Source organism: Canis lupus, chromosome 27 (genome assembly GCF_011100685.1).
Source record: "Canis lupus familiaris isolate Mischka breed German Shepherd chromosome 27, alternate assembly UU_Cfam_GSD_1.0, whole genome shotgun sequence".
Classification (NCBI taxonomy): Eukaryota; Metazoa; Chordata; class Mammalia; order Carnivora; family Canidae; genus Canis; species Canis lupus.
In genome coordinates, this window is record NC_049248.1 from 35,449,951 (window position 1) to 35,458,611 (window position 8,661).

Here is an 8,661-nt window from a genome sequence, read left to right on the forward strand (position 1 = left end):
GAGCCACCTGGGCTGCCCTTTGGAGATGATTTAATATCTTTAAAGAAATAATATAAATAGGAATACATGTACATGTAGTTCAACTCTTGTTTTTCACCATGGAAAGAGTGGTCTGCAACAGGCTTGTTCATCATTATGGAAAAAGTTACTAATCTATATGATTATTGTACATCATATTAATTAATTATTCCTCTTAATACTGAAGATTATGGTGAACATCTAATTAGATCATATGTGGGAAAGCTTGAGCAAAGTGGAGAGCTCTATGCAAACACAAAGTATTATTATTATCCTAATACAGAACATAATCTCTCTGAAACTTGTAAAAATATGGCAGAGAAGTATTTGAGAATTTTGTATTTATTGTTTTTTAAAATCTAGATTCTCCTAAAGGGCCAAGGTCATCTAGTGAATATGCTACTCAATGCAGAAGTTGGAGAAGTTGGCAGTTTTATGCCAGTAAAACAGAGAGATGTATTTCCTCAACACAACCCAAAGGTAGAAACCGTCACTAAATGGGCACTTAGACAGTCATAATTGATGGAAGTGGAATGTCATGGGGTGTCTAAGACATATTGTATCCTTTTCTCTCAGGGTCTCTTGTCAAGATTCTCAGTGAGGAATGGTGCAGGACTAATCCACCTACCCTTGTTTTCCCATTCTCTCCATACCATACTTGCTCAGAGATTTCACTGTAGGCAACCCTCCACTTATCCCTTCCTTTCTTCATACTAGCCCTAACTTCTTTGCGAGCTCAAGTTTTACAGTACAGTAGAAGTTTTCAAAGGCAAAAGATTGGGAATTAGTGTTGGTTTCATGCCAGACACTGTATCTTGATGTACAGCATCTCATAAAGTGTAAAGACATTTCCAAATAAATCTTACCTATTTTTAAAACAGATCTTATAAATAACTGCAATAAGCATTGTGTATTAGCTTAGATTGAGTTATTATATGTTATTATATAAAGGGTTATAATAATAGTTCAGATTAATTATTCAGTTATAAAGGATACCTCCAATGATGAATAAAAGTCAATGGTAATATGAAAAATAGAAATAGTGATTGAGAATAAATTTGGGAGGTGGGTCCTAGTGGAAGTGCATTGTTTGTCAGAAAAGAAGAAAATAGATGTAGTTTTATAAGTCAAGAAATAGAGATAAAAGCATTTAATGTAACATATTAATGAAACTCCCCAGAAGAATTAACACTAGAAATCTTTGAGTTATTATTTCAAGGAAGTGGACATTTGAGTGCTAATGGAATGGAGACTCTTTTAATTTGATACCATTCTGCACTCTGATGTTTTTATTAACAAGTATAATAAAAATCATTTTGTTTTTTTTTATGAGAACAAATAAACAAATCTGCACCTTTATTTATTTACTTAAATCCCTGAGGGATACATCATCACACGGATTCTGTGGCCAATGGTTTTCGCAGGAAGATTCCTTTGGAATTTGACATGAACCATCACTACTTCCATGAGCACAAGTTATTTTTCCCCAGATTACTCTGGTTTTGTTTGGTTTGCCACCAGGAGTCACTTTGTTGTCCTTTGCTTTGTACACATAAGCACATCTCTTGCCTAGACAGAATTCAGTTCCATCTGGAGCAAAAACACCTTCAATTTTAAGAAGAGCCATGTGTTCCCTCTGGCTCCAGAGATCCCACTCGTAGCCAACAAAAATGGCCTTGGACCACAGCCTTTCAGACATATTTGTCGTTTTAGGAGCCCTGTTCTCAGTGGCCTTCACAGGCTACAAGATGGCAGAAAGAAAAAGGTCACTTTTATAATAAAAATAGTTTTAAAAGTAAGTGGATATATTAGACAAACGCATATAGCATCAAATAAAGATAGCAATATTAATAACAGAAATAAACATTTTTAAAATCTCAAAAGCTAAAGACATGAAGGTGAATATATTCATAATTTCTTTGATTAAAGAGGAAATCAAAACTGGATTTATAGTACTTTTCAGAAATGATAACTGTATTACTGCTTAAAAAGCTGTACTGGTAGTTATTGATTATAAGATGGTGTCAATATTCATTCTATTAATTGGCACCTGGGATGTCTTCAGTTTGGAGTTATTCCAAGACTTATTTATTTGCCCATGCAGCTATTATTGACAGTGTGCGAAGTCCCTTTACGTAGATGCATATTTCTATCTGGTATGATTTCCATTCTGTCCGAAGAACTTCCTTTAACATTTTTTGTGGAGGGGTCTGCTAGTCATCAGACCCCGGTTTCCAGCTTCTGTATGTCCAAAAGAGTCTTTATTTAGCCTTCATTTTTGAAAGATATTTTTATGAGGTATACAATGCTAGTTGTATATCTAGTTGACAGTTACTTGCTTTTAGTGCTTTAAAGATGTTTCTCAACTATCCTCTTATTTGCATTGTTTCTAATGAGAAATCTTTTGGACTTCTTATTTATATTCCTCTGTCAATAACATGTCTTTTCCCCCTCTCCATACTTTTAAGGTATTCTATCACTGGTTTTGAACAATTTAATTATGATGTACTTTGTAATAGTTTTCTCCATGGATACTTTTGTATTTCTATAAATATTTTGAACTTTGTTGAAGAAATTGTGCTTAGGATCTGTGTTTCTTGGATCTGTGGGTTTATAGTTTTCATCAAGTTTGGAAAATTCTAGGCTATTAGTTTTCAACTATTTTTATGTCCCCTCCACCATACTTATTCTTGAGGAATCTCATTACATACACATTTGGCTGCTTCAAAATTTTTCAACATCCCTAATGCTCGATTCTTTTTTTTTTTTTAATTCTGTTTTTTGTTTCATTTGGATAGTGTCTGTTACAACATGTTCATGTTCACTAACCTTGTCTAGCCTGCTATTCATCCCATCCCGGGTATTATTCATATCAGACAGTTGTTTTCATCTTTAGAAGTTTAATTTATGTCTTTTTTTCTTTTATGACTGAATTTTGAACATATGGAATCAAGTTATAATAGTTATTATTGTTCTTGTCTGCTAACTACATCTGTATCAGTTACTGTTGATATCAACTAATTCATTTTTTTTCTTCATTATCGGTCACAATTTCCTGCTTCTTTCTATGCTTGGTAATTTTTAACTAGATGAAAGATACTGAGAAACATATCATTGGATGCTGGATATTCTTATATTTCTATTTGGATCTTTTAATAATCTCTTTTATATCTTTATTTAACTTTCTGAACATAATAGCTTTTTTTTTCATAATAGCTTTTAAAATGTTTTCATGTACTCATTCTAACTTCTGTATCAGTTCTCAGCCAGTTTTATGATTGATTGATTTTTTCCCCCTCTTTATGGGTCATATGTTGCTGCTTCTTTGGGTGCCTAGCAATCTCTGATTGGAGGCCAAACATTAAAAATTTTGCTTTTTTTGGGTACTAGATACTTTTGAATTCTTATAAAGAGTCTTCAACTTTGTTCTGTGGTGTAATTTACTTACTTATAATCAATTAGTCCTTATGGATCTTGTTTTTAAGATTTGTTAGGTGGGACCAGAAGAGTGTTTGATCTAGGACTCATTGTTCTCCACTGCTGATGCCAAGTCCCTTCTGAGAACTCAGTGCCCTCTGAAAATAAGGTTTTCCAGTCTGGCTAGCGGGAACAGGTGCTATTTCTGCATGAGTGCATGAGTGCTGTGCAATCCTCATCCCTTGGGTAGTTCTTTCCTTGGCCTGAGGTAGTTTTTTCACACAGTTGTGCTGATTGGTGGACTGCTGACTCAAGGTAACCTCTGGGGCTCTCTTAAGTTCCTTCCTGTACAACTCTCTCCTCCATGGGCAATCTGTCCTGTCTCCTCCACTCAAGTAATCCACTGGCCTCTACCTATTTTTCCCCATTTTTCTTTACCACTTTCTGGAAACTCCTTCAAGTAAGTAAGTTGGGGCAATCACAAGGCTCGCCTCATTTGTTTTCCATCTCTGCTCCAATGTCCAGTGTCTTGACAACCATTGTTTCATAAATTTTTTCTTTTTCCTTCCGATTGTTTTAAGCAGGAGGGTAAGTCCAGTTCTTTTTACTTCATCTTGGTTAGAAATGGAAGAAATTTATTATAAATTGTTAATTAAGGAAGAATGTTAAGAAAGAGCTCCTTGAATAATGAAATAACAAAAGAGGTATGCAATCTTGCAACTGGTACTAAATCATTCCAGAGTGGATTTACTGCTGGACATTTACTTTTGTGAAGACATGGACTTCGTATCATTTTCAAGCTTTTAAAAAGTAATCTGTCATTATTATGGTTCTGACAGTAGAAGTTTGAGTAATATATGGACTTATTATTTGAGCATATAAGTATAAAAACTCTTATCATAGCTTACTTTAGGGATCAAAATATCTGGATTGAAAAGAGAAGCCTGATAATGCTCCAGGCATCTCATTCTAGAGATCAATCCCTTTTAGAAATATTTCTTTTATAATTCCCTTTAACACATTGCCTTTGATTTCCAATACCTGCTGATAACACTAGATATCCAACACATTTATTAGTTTGACATTGCTTTAGGAGATTTTAGGAAATTTTAAATGTATATGAAATAGAAAATGATAATTTGAGGCATACCCTATTGCTTATTACATATATACAGTGAATCCAGTTTCTATCTTTAATAATGGGTTATTTCAATTTAGTTGCAAAATTTACACTTTTTTTATGGGTTCTGTGCAAAATGTGTGGATAAGCTTGGGATGAGTAAGACATCAATTAAAGTGATAAATTATTCATCAAAAATTGTAGAGGAATTTTTCTTTAAAATCATCTTGTTTTTAAATACTTCTGAGTTAAAACAAAAAGCTGAAAAAGACCCATAAATACAGAAAACAAACTAACAGTTGCTGGAGGGGGGAGACTGGGAAGAAGGGCAAAATGGGTGAAGGGGAGTGGGAGATACAGACTTTCGGTTATGGAATGAATAAGTCACGGGATGAAAGGCACAGCATAGGGAATATAGTCAGTGGTATTATAATAGCGGTGTATGCTGACAGATGGTAGCTACAGTTGTAGTGAGCATAGCATAAGGTATCACCGTATTGTATGCCTGAAACTAAGGTAACGGTGTGTGTCAACTAGACTTTGCTAATAACTAAATACTTCTGAGTCGATACATTGAAAGTGCTTAGAATAGCAAGTTAGTCTGTTTAGCTTGGAATGTAAGGAGTTCAATACAGGTTAAAAATTAAATGATTTCTTACTCTCTGAACATTTTTTTTTTTTTTTTTGAGATGTGTGTGATTGAGGTACAACTGAAGTCGTGGTACTGATTCTGTAAGTAACTGAATCTTTATGCTGATGACACATTGCATTTGTTTACCCACACTCAGTGTTTGACCTAAGATGAGATCGAGGTGAGCCACATGCCAAGGTGCAGGTTTTTTAATCTTCCTCACTCTTTGTCGATCATTTTTCATTTTAATGCCTGCTATGGTGGAGCTTCCATTCAGAAGATACTAGGTGAGGAAGAATGAGGAGAGAGGGAGCTGAGAGCGGTTTGGGGAGGATGGGTGAATGGCCTGGGGTCAGGGCAAGGCTGGAGAACAGACATGAAAGGCAGGAAGAAAACTTCTGCAGAAAAGGCAGGGGAGCAGCATAGAATCAAGATGCATTCCTTTAGTGTTAACTTTGCCAGAGACTTCTCAGGGGAAATGCTTTCCCTGGAAATGCATTTAGGAGTCAGAGAACCAATAGAATTTTAAAACCGGAATGAAACTTGAAGTCCCTCAGATAAAAGCTATTTAAACAGGCGAGAGTAGACTTTGGTAAGAATTGTAGTGAGAAAATTAGTACTAAAAGCTAGCAATTCGAAAACAGCCCTGCTTGCTGAGCTTGTACTATATGAAAGTTGCTTTGCTGTATTTACAAAGTATAATTAAAGCATAGTATTTCTTTAAGTAAATCTCTTTGTTTTTTTGGTGGTAGAGCAGAACATATATGATTGGTAATGCAGTCATTACTGACATGAATAATTTTCTATTTCATTTTAGGTATAAGTATTTTCCCAAAATAGGAATCCACTCAATAGCAATGTCAGGAAGTAATCATCGGAAACTTATAACCTTTATTTGATTTTTGGACAGCTGTAGGGTGACAGATTCTTCTTTAAACTGAACTTAATTATCTCTCTGTTACAGTCATCCACTGTAGTTCAGTTATTTGGAGTGAAACAGAGCCTTATCCATTTTAGGTATTTGAAGACAGTCTTGCAATCCCAGTTCTCCTTTAAGTTTTCATCACATGGCATAGCTCCTTTCCCCCTCACTATCCTGATTATCTTTCTAGGTACAGAACCAATTGCCAAGGTCTATCTTGCAAATAGAGATAAAAAAGAAATATAAAATGTGCTTGCTACCACTGAAGTACTTATGAAATATTGATTTTTTTCCCCAATGCCTGTCATGTATCTTTATGCCCAACAGGTATGACTGGTTAACAGCTACAAAAGAGGAATTTTAACAAATAAAATCAATTTAAGAGGTCTAGTGAGTTGGAAGTGGCAGTGAAAGTTTGGTTGCAGCATGTGTTGTCCAGACATACCTATCGCATTAGAAAAGGAAGGATGCCAATTAACTAGTTTATTCGATAATTATTTTATTCATCCATTCAATCTTTCAACATTTCTTGAAATGTGTTCTGGGGACCAGTGTGCTGAGAAAAGTTTTTGTGGTTATATCACCTCTGCATACTGTGTTGCTTCTTTGATATTCTCTGCAATAAATTTCACATAAAGGATTCTGACAAATCCCATAGCAAAAGAAACTCCATTAGCATTGTCAATCAGCGTTTCCAAACTCAATTTTGCTATAAGAAATTTTGTGTGTAACATTCGTTGACTTCCTGTGGAACATATTTTGGAAAACACGGTCTTAAAACATTGAACCATAGAATTCACTGGACTTTTTATTCCAAAAATTTCAGTGTAAGTCTAACTATTTTCATGACAAATTGTTCTCATAGGTAAACTGAGTGGCATCTGAACTCACCTTGTTTTCCCTGAAGATTTAGCATAAACTTCTGTCTGAGGGGAGCTGAGTGGGGTGTAAGGAATAGAAGAAACCAGCAAAGTAGACTGGCATGTGATTTTGAGAGAAACCCACCAAAGAGCTAGAAGGGGAGAATATCATAAAACTGGAAGGAACCTTGAGAAATCTTTGTCTCTGTTCCATGGCTTCTTAAACTACCACAGTATTCATTAAACCATCATCCATCATGAATGTATTCGGATTAAGTCAGAGTATTTACAGATCACTAACTACAAGGTGATATAAATAGAGACAAAACCATTGTGCCAAAGAGCTTATAATTTAACCACAGAGAAAAGCTATATATCCACAAAATAATCAGATAATGATATAAGGCAGTATGTAATTAGCTGTTGAGTTGAGTGGCTCAGATTATAAATACTCTGGAGTAGAGAGAAGGAAGTTATCCCCGTGAATGGAGTTAGAGAAGGTTTTCTATTTTTAAGGACTCCTCAAGAGGAGAGTTTAAATTTATCTTAGTAACCATTGTTGCAAGAGGAGAACTGTCTCAAAGTTCTTTATGTTTAACAGAAGGAGTTATTGCCGTATTCATACAAATTTCTCTTGGGCGGTCTTCAGTAGGAACGGAGAAAGGACATTTCCAATATATTAATAAGATTATTGCTCGAGAATCCTTTTATGAAAAGATCCTTGCTTTGTTACCAGAGGGCTTTACAAAACATTCAGATCAACATCATATAGGTGTGCAATTTAGTGACAGCTTTTGAGTGAGATGACTTCAGAGAACAGTTGGAAAAACCAGAAGAGTTATGATGAGGAATAAATAAATATAAGGTAAACTCTAACAAAGTCAACGTGATGCAAGCATCAGAAGGAAAAGAGTTAATAGGGAATGTGTATTTAAATAATAGAAGACAGGGGGAAAAAAGACACACAGGAAGCAGGTCCATGGGATAAGTGGATGGCTGAGATTAACATATGGAAGCCAGACAGCAAGGATGGGTCAGAAGAGAGGAATAGCCACCTGGGGATAAATATAGCAGCAGATAAGAAGAAGTGGAAATACTGGATGGGGGGTTTTACTTCCTATTTTGGAAAGACAGGGGAGAAAGAACACTAGCCACTTTAAGCAGTTTAAAAATTATGCACTTCCTTCTTCCTCAAAAGGGTTATGTAATTTGTAAATGCTAAAGCAGACCCTTAAAAACACTGGCATCCCTCTCCATGTTATTTTTAAGCACCTTTTCTTTCATTAAGCACAATTAAGCTATCAAGTCCTCTGTTTTAACTGTGCAGAACACAGTTCCCCCAGCCAGGAGTGCAGTGTATCAGCAACATCATGAACAATTCTGAACTTGCACAAAATATAATTGGCCAATTTGGAGACATTGTTTTGCACAGTATGATGTGTCTCATACATTTTTCATATAGAGGCAATGCATTTTATGAGACACACAATAAGCATATGGAAATCCATGCATTCTCAGGGGGCTAAGAGGAACGGAATGGGGGATGGGAGAGCAAGAACTGAGCTGAGCTGCGTGACGAGATTTGTGAGCTCTGAAACTTGACAAGCTTGGAAAAGACTATTCTAGGCAGGCTTTCCAAGGCACTGATGCTAATTATATCTGGTGCACTCCATTTTTTTTTTCCTTGCTATAA

General features: G+C 35.5%; 1 pseudogene; it reads right to left on the reverse strand.

Moving 5' to 3' along the window:
• Positions 1-1,386: 1,386 nt before the first annotated feature.
• On the reverse strand, positions 1,387-1,717 carry LOC106557871 (annotated as a pseudogene).
• Between the last annotated feature and the right edge of the window lie 6,944 nt (positions 1,718-8,661).